Here is a 12,679-nt window from a genome sequence, read left to right on the forward strand (position 1 = left end):
AAGTATGACCACCATGCCCGGAATTCAGAGGACTTCACAGGTTTCCTGAAGACACTTAAGCTACAACCATCACATCTCTTGGTTAGCTTTGATGTTGTATCTTTATTCACAAAAGTATCTCTGCAACACTTGTTAGGGCTTGTCAGCAGTCACTTTGAGAAAGACACTGTGGTACTGTTTAAACATGTGCATACCTCATCTTATTTCTTATTCAGTGTCCAGTGTTTTGAGCAAATGTACAGTGTTGCAGTGGGAAGTCCTCTGTCTCCCATGGTGACCAACTATTTTAAGCAAAACTTTGAGGAAAAAGCACTGCAATTGGCAAGTCACAAACATTTCTGTCTCTGGTGGTAGGTACATCATACATTTATAGTGTGGCCCCACAGAATTGAGACATTACGTGTGTTTCTCCGGTATCTGCTCTCACTCCATCCGAATATACAGTTCACAATGGAAGATGATATTTTACCATTCCTGAATGTCACGGTCTACAGAAAAGCTGGTGGTACATTGGGACATAGTATCTAGTCAAAACAACAAGCCAAGTCTCGACAAATACCAATGTGTGCTTGTGTTTTGGCCCAGCCGCAAGAAGGGAATGCACCATGTTGAAGCACCGGGTTGATCTCACAGGTAGAATCCTGCACGACGGAGCTGTTACAGTGCTCGACAAAGATTTGAACTATGCAACAACACCACAGACAGCTCCAGTCTGAGATGTCATAACATAGCATAGAACAGACAATTTTGAAGCTTTCCATTGATGTTGCGGAAGAAATTAGGAGGGACACGTGCCAAATTGTAACATGAGCCCCACAAAGAAAGTTTAACATCAACTCAGCAGAAAGGAAGGCTCTGCGAGACTTGAGAGCGGGCAAAGATCTCTTCATTTTACCTGCTGGCAAGGGGAATGCCACTGTCCTTCTGTCACAAGCTGAATACAACAGCAAGATGGAGATGCTGCTTGACGAACCTGCTTATTGCAAACTAAGAGAGGATCCAACTGGCAAAATCCAGAGGAAAAAAAATCAGGTCTTCTCAAGAAAAGTGTTCCTTCTAAAATCTTGAAAAGCCTATGTCAGCAGGCTGCAGTTCTCCAAAGACTGTATGACGTGCCGAAGATACATAAGGATGAGATAACTCTTCACCCAGTAGTGAGCAACATTGGAGCTCCTATCTATTTTCTGACTAAACAATTACTACATGTTGGACCTCTCATAGGCAAGTACAACCACCATATCCGGAATTCAGAGGGCTTCACAAGATGCCTGAAGGCACTTAAGCTACAACCATCAGATCTTTTGGTTAGCTTTGCCATTATATCTTTATTTATGAAAGTATCTCTGCAGGACTCGTTAGGGCTTGTCAGCAATCAGTTTCAGAAAGACACGTGAGCGGAGACGTGCTCTTTGTGTTTTCCGCCACCATCCTACATTGGCCAACTGTGTCCGCTCTAAGCAGTTACGTGTGCAATGCTGTCACATCATCCACGATAGCAACAAGGAAAGCTGGTACTTCTTTAACGGCTCCTTTAACACCTTCACTCCCTCCTCTGTAGTTTGGAGTCATATTCGACAGTTATCTGGCACGTCTAGTTTCTCCCCAATCTTTGGGCTACTGTCACGCATGATACCTTAATGGACCCAGTCACAATTTCTAACTCTTTGGCTCAACACTTTGCTGAGATTTCGAGCTCAACAAATTACCCAACAGCCTTTCTCCCGAAGAAACAAGAAGCAGAAGTGCGACCTCTTGCTTTCTCCTCTCAAAATAGCGAAAGCTATAATACTGTTTTCTCTATGCGGGAACTCCAACACGCGCTCTCTTCCTCTCGCTCTTCCGTCTCAGACCAGATGGCATCCACGTGCAAATGTTGCTGCATTTATCGTACTGTAGTGTGCGTTACCTCCTTCGCCTTTATAATTGAATTTGGACCAACAGTATGTATCCCAGAAGATGGCAGGAAGCTATTGTCATTCTTGTTCCAGATCCTGGAAAGGACAAACACCTCCCCTTTAGCTATTGCCCCATATCTCTCACTAGTAGTGTATGTAAGGTTTTGAAGCATATGGTGAATTGCTGTTTAGGCTGGTGGCTGGAGTCCCGAAATCTTTTAACACCTGTACAATGCGGTTTCCGAAAGCATCGTTCAGCAGTTGACCATCTTCTTGCTCTTTCCACTTACATCATGAAAAATTTTCGCAGGAAACACCAAACGGTAGCAATCTTTTTTGATGTGGAGAGAGCATACGATACCTGTTGGAGGACAGGCGTCCTCCGCACACTGTTCTCTTGGGGCCTTCGAGGTCGGCTACCCCTTTTTCTTCGTGAATTTATGACAGACCGCACATTTAAGGTGCGAGTGAACACTACTCTCTCCCATACTTTCTCCCAAGAAAATGGGGTGCCCCAGGGCCCCGTGCTAAGTGTAGTACTGTTTGCCATTGCCATAAATCCATAATAGTGGTTTGTGTCCTTCCCGATGTTCTGGGTCCCTCTTTGTCAACGATATTGTGATCTACTCCAACTCTTAACGACCAGCCTTCTTGAATGACTTCTTTAAGGATGTCTCAAATGCCTCCATTCATGGATCATCGAAACAGGCTTCCACTTTTCTCCCCGTAAGACCATCTGTGTAAATTTTTGGCATCATACAGAATTTCCTCCACCTTCCCATCAAGGCTCTGTTGACCTTCCATTTGCGGACGTTGCCAAATTCTTGGGCCTTATGTTTGACAGAAAACTGTGCGCGTCATCTCACATTTCATATCTTTCGGCTCGCTGTCTGCGATCTCTCAACGCCCTCTGTGTTCTGAGTGGTACCTCCTGGGGAGCGGACTGAGTGGTCTTCCTCTGCCTATATCGCACCTTAGTGCACTCGAAATTGGACTACGGAAGCATAGTTTACTCCTCTGCACGGCCGTCTATTCTTCAGCGTCTCGACTATCTCCACTACCATGTATTGCATTTAGCGTCTGGAGCTTTTAACACCAGCCCCATGCAGAGCCTTTACGCTGAGACTGCTGAACCTCCACTGTCCTACTGAGTCGTTACGGTAGTCATGTCTTCCATGCCTGCTCATTCGACCCGTGCCCTTTTTTTCGACGCCTCCTTGGATTTAGGGTGTGCAGACCACCTTCCTCTCTACTACCATTGGGAGTCTGCTTCCGTCAACTGCTATGTTCTCTTTCCTTCCACTTTCCTAAAACTTTCTTGACAAATGTGGGTAAGGCACCACCTTGGCTTCGACCCCGGACCTGCCTGCTCCGAGATCTCTGTCAGGTTCCCAAGGGAATTTGCTGCTCTATGTGCACAAATGGAGTATGCCACATTTATCTACACTGATGGTTCAAAAACCACATTTGGTGTTGGGAATGCCTATATTGTTGGTGACACCCCTAATCGATTTCGACTTCCCAAACTTCGGTTTTTATTGCGGAGCTTTACACTGTTCTCCAGGCTGTCCAATACATCTGTCGTCATAAGCGGCTACAGTAAATTACATGACTCGGATTCCCTCAGCTCTCTCCTCAACCTCCAAGCTCTTTATCCTGTCCACCCTCTGGTCCACCAGATTCAGGACTGCCTCCACTTGCTCCACTTGGGAGGGGGGGGGGGGGGGGGGGCTCGTCTCTGTGGAATTCCTCTGGATCATGGGGCACATTGAAATCCGCGGAAACGTGGTAGCCAATATAGCAGCCGAGGCTTCAGTCTCTCTTCCTCGGCGCACTATACGCGTGGTTCCCTTAGCCGATCTACAGAGCGTTTTATGTCATTGTGTTGCTCTTTTATGGCGCACACATTGGTCTATAAATTATGGGACATAAAACCTCTTCCCTGTGCGTGGACCTCTTCCTCCTAGCCTCGTCATCGGGAGGAGGAAATTTTATCTAGACTCTGGATAGGGCACTATCTTTTTAGCCATTGGCATCTTTTAAGTGGTGATCCTCCCCTGCTTTGTCCCCATTCTCTCAACCATGGATGGTGAGACACCTTTTACTTCAGTGCCCCTATTTTAAATCCACTACACGCTCAATTACAGCTGTCGCCTGATATATCTTCCCTTTTAGCAGATGACATACACTCAGATGATCACATCCTTGGATTTATCAGTGTCAGTGAGATGACATTGGTCACTTGAAGCTCTTGTTTTGGGGACAACAACCCCTCTTCAATAGTAGTTTTCTAAGATTTCCTTCCGTTTTTAGTTTCCTCCCTCCCTTTTGAGTTTTGCTCCCATTGCTGCTGATTTAACATTAGGTTTTTTACCCTTCCCTAAGCCACAGAATGGGCACTTATGACCGTAGCAGTTTTGCACCCTAAACCATAAAAATGGTATGATGTGTATGGCAGATTATGAATCTCGGTTTACTGGTTAATTTTGTTGTCTTCCTAAATTATTAAAAAAATATTGTTTGCGTTCCTTTTTGTTAGCATATATTATCTGTTGGATACATCTAAGTAACATATGGTGTATGGTTTCTTTATTGAATCCATTAATCTATATTAGTTCTTATTTATTTGATTATAAAAATGGCAAATAGTCATTTGCTGTCTAGTTTCAGTAAGTCTGTTTTACTGATACTGAAAAACTGTTATTTCCATCCTTGCCCTGTTACCCATTTGACTTCATCTATATGCTTCTACATCCCCCCAACCCCACCAACTGATTTCCCCTTCTCCACCCCCCCCCCTCCCTGCAACCCCACCAACCCTTTTCCCAGCCCTCCATACTCCTCCCAACCCCCAATCTCTCTCTTCTTCCCCCTCCCCTCCCTCTACAGCCCTACTTCCACCTTATATGCCTGTTAGTGTGTTTAAGTTTGTTACGGTAAAGTTTTCATGCTTGGAAAGAGTTGGAATTTTTAATGGACTGTTATTTTGTTTTCTGTTAATACTAATGTTGTAGTTCACATTTAATCATTTTTACGTGCCAACTTGGCTTACAACTTTGTTAAAAGCACTTTATGTGGCACTGCTATATTTTAATGTTCAGTGGTTTTAAGTAACTGACTGCTTTTGGTAAAGATTTTAAAAGTATTAATTTTATTGTTGACTTGTACTGTTATGGTACTAATTGTTGTATTTTTTACGGTTGGAGAATAATAAATAAAAAAGGTTTCCTACATCCTGATTGTGCATCCCCTTCCCTAAGGTTTCCTTATGGCAGCAAGAGGAGTAGACTGCCAGTTACCGGTATGCACTGTAACTGTTCATTTGCACTTCATAATACGTATGTATTTGTGACACATTTTTTGCATTTTCAGGTAGACCATTTCAACTATGTGTTACATAGTCTTGAGATGATATTTTCTGTATTTTAGATATGTGCTAAAAAAATAGGTAATACCTGCATTGTAAATGAGTGTAAATATGATTTTCTGTCCTGTAGGATGATCTGAAAATGGGTACCAGCCTGAAACTAGTCAACAAGTAAAAAAAAAAGTTAAATTTGCAACCTTGGCTTGTTTTTCATTTTACGTCCTTGTATTTCTTTCATATGGGCAGAAAGGTATTTGATTAGTAGATTATAATATACGACTGTATCACATGAAAATTTTGAAATGTGCCGGCCGAAGTGGCCTTGCGGTTCTAGGCGCTACAGTCTGGAGCCGAGCGACCGCTACGGTTGCAGGTTTGAATCCTGCCTTGGGCATGGATGTGTGTGATGTCCTTAGGTTAGTTAGGTTTAATTAGTTCTAAGTTCTAGGTGACTGATAACCTCAGAAGTTAAGTCGCGTAGTGCTCAGAGCCATTTGAACCATTTTATTTTATTTATTTATTTATTTTTGAAATGTAAGAAAAAAACAAAAGTTGTTATTTTTGTATGTAGATACTGTCAACGGTAAAGCTTTGTAATTTGTTTGAACATGATTTCAAGTACTTTTTCGAACACTCAAAACATTTAACTGGGTCACAGTGCAAATGTCAAAAAGAGAATTGTTGGGTGGATGCCAATAGCATAAAACCAGCAGAGCCCTATTCTTCCTCGTCATATGAGAATGAATGTTGATTTCCAATTGGAGGCATCATCATGTTGCTTTAAATTTGTTATTAAACTTGTTACCTCAAGTTAATATTTCATCACTTTGTTTTGTGTGGTGTTCGGTTTTTTTGCTGCCTTTTAATTCTTACCTTGCGCTCCTTGATGAAAGTCTGACTATCAGGGGTCCAATGAAATAGTATGCACAAACTAAGAGTTATAAAACTGATTTACAACGAAAGCTGCACTTCCTTTTCTTGACTGGGATGCAATATATATATATATATATATATATATCGAAAAAAAGCGGAGGAAAAAAATTACGAGTCATGACATTTTACTAATCACAAAACATTCAAGGCCAGTTCTGCTATTTAAAAAAAGCATAAATACTTCAAACTTGGGAGATATGGAATGCTGATCATCATTTCACCACATGATGAACTGCTAGTTTTGGTGAGAGTTTTAATTTTACAGCAGTTCCATGTCTCCATGTGTTCCTTGCATAATATGTCACCTGTATTACTGCACACCACTCCACTTGACATGCATTTTGTAGTTGTAAATACCCTATAAGAACCTTGTTATAATACAGACCACTTCATCCAACTTAATCCTGAAAGAAGTAATTTCTGTTCATTTATGGTAAAAGTTCATAACAAAATTAAAGTTAATTGAGTGTTACTGTAAAGTCATATTGTGGCATGTTCTATTTCATCAGCTTGGTGTTTCTCAACAGGTTAACAGATTATTGAAAAATTTGGACTCTCCTGAGAAATGGTGGTGGTCTCTTGTGATTATGTGTTACTGCTTAGGCTTTTGTCTTATCAGCATAATAAGGTGGTGGCTTATGTTCAGTTATGTTCAGCTACAGTTGGCTGATCATGTACTTTCATCCTGATATGTTGATGATAGCTTTTTTCATTTCTGCAGTTGTCTTTTTTTCAGGACTTTTAATTATGTCAAAGAAAAACCCAATTGAGAAAATTAGTAAATTATAAGACAGAGTTGCTTGTCATTACTTATCTCCAGGAGCAGTGCCAGTTGACCTGTGTACAAGTAAAAGTGACACACTACCTAATTTTCAGAATTAATAGTTCCTTCCTTTGGGAGTGGAGAGAAATATGTCGGGGAAGGTTTAAACAGGAAGGGCTGGACTCTCAAATCCCCTGGTGAGAGTGACTCACCTGTAGTGTGTGTGATGGTAGACTTTGTGTCTGTAGGCAGTGTTACACATTTTGCCTTCTGGAGGTAATTACTATGCAGCAATCTGTCTCTTAATTTATTAGTCTCTTTTGGTATTATCTGTCCAGTGTGATCTTGACCTAAGGAATCCTCTTTGGCTACTAACATTTTTTAAGTGACATTGTTTTTCAGGAATGATCTTTTGTGGACAAATTGTACTACCTTTAGTCTCATTATATTGCTTCCAATTTTGTGTGTGTGTGTGTGTGTGTGTGTGTGTGTGTGTGTGTGTGTGTGTGTGTGTGTGTGTGCCTATTTTCTTCTTTCGGCAATGTTAATTGACAGCCGAAGGTGGAGTTAGTTATATATGTGTCTTATGGGTCATTTGGATGTTATGGTGAGGTGGAATGAATTAATTTAATTTATATTTAACTGTGGCCAAATGCTTACCACTTACAGAAGAAACCCCCCCCCCCCCCCCCCAGAACAAGAAAAAATATATTAAATTTGATAATGGAAGTAAACAAAACATCCCCTGTGGGATATAAAGAGTTATCCAAAATGAACATTAATACCTTAGTTTCAAATTTGGCAGTGCTGTCAGTCACACTTTATACATCATCCGGCAAACAATCAAAGACTTTGGTACTTACATTATTCATTCCTTTCTGATATAAAGCCAGTTGTGATTAAATGTAGTAAAGCCTATTCTCAGTATTATTCATTCATTTTGTATCGCCCATCTTTAGACCACATTGTTTCAACAGTCTTGCTTGACGTGTTCTGATGTTTGCCCAGTGCTCCTGCATTCGTTCTGGGTTTTGCTCCTTCCTCTCCTGGGTCCAAGCCTTTCCTTTTTTTAGTTTTGGCTTTTATTGGAAACCCTGCCCCACCATAACTTTCTCCTTGAGTGGGACACACTCCAAGATATCATGGGTGATTCTCACTTCTTTAAGATCTTTCTCCACCTCTGTGAACCAGGCCTATTTTGTTTTCTTCTCCTGAAAGTAGGTGATCATACAATTGGTGAGTTCATACAATTGGTGAGTCTTCCAGGGCTCATTTAAGTCATATGTCCATAAAACATAATCCTTCTTTTCCAGATGGTATCGGTTATCTTCTCTATGTGGGAATACAGTTCATGGTTATGACATCTTATGTATTTCCCATTCTCTTTGCTAGGCCTAAGATCTTTCTCAAAATCTTCCTTTCCTTGGCCTCCAGTCTTTTGATTAGGCCTTTTTTTTTCATTGCTAGGCATTCAGAAGTATATAAGACCTCCTGACAGATAACACTGCAGTAATGCCTTAACTTTGCATTTAACGATACTGATCTTTTGTTGCAGATGTTTTTGGTTAAATGGAACACCATTTCCATTTTGTTCATGTTTGATATGAGGGCTTCATTCTCTGATAAGGTTCTGTGATAAGGTGGTTGTTATCCATTTTCCGAGATATTTAAACTTTACAACTCGCTTAATTTTGACTTGGCCCACTACAAGCTCCCTTGGTGGTGAATTTATGTTCATTATAAACTTGGTTTTCTCAAATGAAATTTGGAGGCCAGTCTTCTGTGCTTATACGTTAAGCTCCCTTGGTGGTGAATTTATGTTCGTTATAAACTTGGTTTTCCCAAATGAAATTTGGAGGTCAGTATTCTCTGCTCATTAATCTGTCTCTCAGCTGTTTCCATGGAAATTATTATGGACACTGTTATATCTGAATAGTATTGTATTACACACAACAAATTTTATGAGACTACAAAGAAGTCAATAGAACTGTGCCTAGCTAATTTGTCCAAGGACTGCACAGAGAAATCATTCCTATCCATTCAGCACCCAAAATATCTTATCTGGCTGATATTTATTGATATCTTTGTATCTGGATTCAGGGCAACAACATTCTCTGCTCATGTCTCCCCAGAACCTCAACATCTACTCCCAAAATCCATTTCACATGGTCTTTCTCAACTTAACAAGCTGCCTTCCTAGAAGTTGAAGTCTGCCTCTCAGATGGCTCCATAAAAACATTTGTTACCATAAAACCCACCAACATCAACAGTATCCTCATTTTGAGAGCTGTGACCCTTTTCACATTAAAAAGGATGTGACCTACTGCCTTAGCACATATAAACACACCATTGGCAGTGAGAAGCAGGAGTTAGCCAGATACACGAATAATCTTGCCAGAGCCGAAACATCTGCTATCCATCTAGTCTAGTAACAGCTTTCTTATGTCAACTTTCTCTGTCATATCAACGAACCTGAAGCTGCAGTGAAGCAGACACTGATGAGTACCCACTCATCACCTGATATCACCAAGGTGGTGTAAAACTTAACCACATTCTTCTCCGTGGCCTTCATAACATGTCATCTTGCTCTGTGATGATGTATTGTATCCCAAATTTTATCTACTTCACCCAAAATAGTTGTCCACTGCTCTCTCAACCAATGCAATAATTTGTTCCATATTTTGCAACCTTTGCTCCCAGTCATGTACGAAACCTCTCACCCCCTACTTTCCCCCATTAAACCCGTCCTGTCAGCCCATCTATCAATTCTTACAGCCATAGAGTCGCAGGCATTTTCTGTCCTGTAAAAGGTAGTGCCATATATGAAAGCAGTCACATTTTTGTACCAGTTACCCTGAAAATGCAGTGTCCTATGTGAGTCTGACAAGCTAACCAGTTGTGTGACTGCAGGAATGACCATTATGAACTATGGTTAACTACAAACATTACTATACTAGTTGTTAAATATTTTTCACACAATACTATCAATGATTTCAATAGCTCTTCAGTACCTGTGCCATTTGGATCCTCCTCCCTAGCAGCATCTCCTCATAAATTCATAGGGGGCAACTGTCCTCCATTCTTGTAAGTCTCTTGGTTTAAAGCTGTTCTTTCTCCTATATTCTTACTCCCACATTTTCTGCACTACTCCATATTGTACTTATTTTACACCTCCTCCCTCTCTCCCTCTCCCCGTCCTCTCTCCCTCCCTCTCTCGCCCCCGCCTCTCTCTCTCTCTCTCTCTCTCTCTCTCTCTCTCTCTCTCCCCCCCCCCCCTTCCCCCTTCCCCCATCCCCTCCCCCTCTCCCTCCTCCCTCTTCCTTCGCTCTTACCACCTCCCCCCCCCCCATTTCTTTCAGCCCAAGCATCAACTCATAAAATGTCAGTGTGGCTACTGCTACAAAGCACGTGTGTGTGTGTGTGTGTGTGTGTGTGTGTGTGTGTGTGTGTGTGTGTGTGTGTGAGAGAGAGAGAGAGAGAGAGAGAGAGAGAGAGAGAGAGAGAGAGAGAGAGAGAGAGAGAGAGAGAATACAGCCGGGTGGGTGGGGGTGGTGGTTGTGTGTGCACAACTGGGCAGGATCATGCAGGTGCATTATTACACTAGGAAAAGAGTAGTAGCTTGGAAGCTATGGAAGTCTCTGATCATGTGTCTGTGCATCTCGCAGCAGTCAGCTATAGGTGGCAGGTTTTGCATTTCATCAGATAAGATAGTAGATACTCTATTGCTGTGATTAAAATAATTTAAAAAGTTAAGGGTAATCCTTATATCTTTAAGTATTTCTTCACTCACCTAAATCTTTGAAATTGATGGCAGTGGATTAGTCATTTACTACAGATGCATTCTGATGGAAAAAGTTCAGTCAGTAGCTAGATTACTAGAGGTAACAAAGCACCATTACTATGTTGTGTAAAAACTAAGGGTAAATTCATGAATGAAATAAAAATGAAGGGAGCATTGGGAAAACGTATTATTGCTTCTGTGACTTCTAAAATGTCTGGTATGTTACACAGTTAATGTAATGACAGGTTCAATATATGAGTGTATACATGGTCATTGGCCATTCTTGTGACACACAGATTACAAAGGAATAGAAGGCTGCAGATAACATGAAAATTTTGTTCCCCACTGCTATCTCTGTAAAATGTAATGTGTGTCACTCTAGTTGGACTTGTAATCCCACTGGACAGATCAGGGGATTATTCGATGTAATTATCCATACATCCGGCTAAATTACTAGGCGTGACGTGGAAGGATACACCTGCTGGCACCAGATTACCACAGCAGATTTAAGGGCTGCCATGGACTGCCACAGTCTCACTTGTTATCCAGCCAATGTATACTTTAAGCCCTCAGGTGTATTGATTGATGACGTTGTTTTCTCCAGGACTGATATGGAGTTCATTTTTACCTTCCAACGACATTTAGTTAGTGCACTGATTTACCTGTCTGCCTAATGCAACCTGTGTTTGATCACCTTTCAAACCCACCTCCCACACCCAGAAAATCACTCCCATGCAGCCATGTGAATCGTGTACATCGTATCTTCAGTGACTTGAACTCCTTTGCCCATTCTGCTGAATGTCACACAAGGGCCTTCACAGACCAGTACTACCCTCCAAATCTAGTCTACTGACATATTTCCTATGACACATCCTGACACATCCCTAATCCTCCCACCACATCCAAGAATCAGCTACAATGGAGCATCCCTTCATCACCCAAAATCACTCTGCACTGGGACAACTGAACCATATCCTTTCCCAGGCTTTCATTATCTCATCTATCATCATGCCCAGAAATGAAGGAAATCCTACCCAAGATCGTCCCCACTCCTCCTAAAGTGGTATCCCTTCGCCACCCTACCTACACAACACCCTGGTCCATCCTATGCAACTCCCCCACTCAACTGCTTGCCACAGGGGTCAAATCCCTGTCAAAGACCCAGGTGCAAGACCTGCCCAGTCCACCCACACAGCACTGCCTACTCCAGCCCTGTCAAAGGCTTACTCTTCCCCATCAGAGGGAGGGCCACCAATGCAAGTGACCATGTCATATTCAAACTCTGCTGCAGTCACTGCACAGCTTTTTATGTTGATGTAACAACCGACCAACTATCCACAAAAATGAATGGCCCTGCCAAACTCTGAACGACATCCAGATGGTGAGCACAACATGTTTGTTTTTAGTGACTGTTTCACAGCTTGGGCTATCTGGATCCTTCCCTCCACTACTAGCTTTTCTGAACTATGCAGATGGAAGCTATCCTTGTAATACATCCATCATTCCTGTAAATCCCCCTGACCTCAGTCTCCGTTAGCCCACTGGCCCCACACCCTCCGCCCAAAAGTTTACCTTTCCTCTGTCCTTTCACCTCCTCCCAAACCATGTCTCCATGTAACCTTCACTGTGCACTGCATCCCTTTGGCTCTGATGCCCTTGCATCACATTCCTAGCCCATGTGTCTGCCACCCCTCACTCCCACATTCCTAGCTAGCAAAACTGCTGCCTCCCTCCAAGCTGCTAGCTACCAACATGCAGCCTCTGTTCCTGTCTCTCACCTCTCTCCCACTCCCACTCTCGCTCCCCCTAACCTACCCACCCCACCCAACCCAATCCCAACTCCAACCCCACCTGACACAACCGCCACCAGACTCTGGTCTACCCGCTGCAACTCAATTCTGGCATTATGTGCCCAGCCGGTACAATGTGTAGGGGCACAG

At 42.3% G+C, this 12,679-nt stretch overlaps 1 protein-coding gene across 1 annotated transcript in view; it reads left to right on the forward strand.

The window, feature by feature from the left end:
- LOC124776379 (SWI/SNF-related matrix-associated actin-dependent regulator of chromatin subfamily A-like protein 1) overlaps positions 1-12,679 on the forward strand; it is a 135,695-nt gene that overhangs the window by 78,384 nt on the left and 44,632 nt on the right. The window lies entirely within an intron of this gene.

This window comes from Schistocerca piceifrons, chromosome 2 (genome assembly GCF_021461385.2).
Source record: "Schistocerca piceifrons isolate TAMUIC-IGC-003096 chromosome 2, iqSchPice1.1, whole genome shotgun sequence".
Lineage (NCBI taxonomy): Eukaryota > Metazoa > Arthropoda > Insecta > Orthoptera > Acrididae > Schistocerca > Schistocerca piceifrons.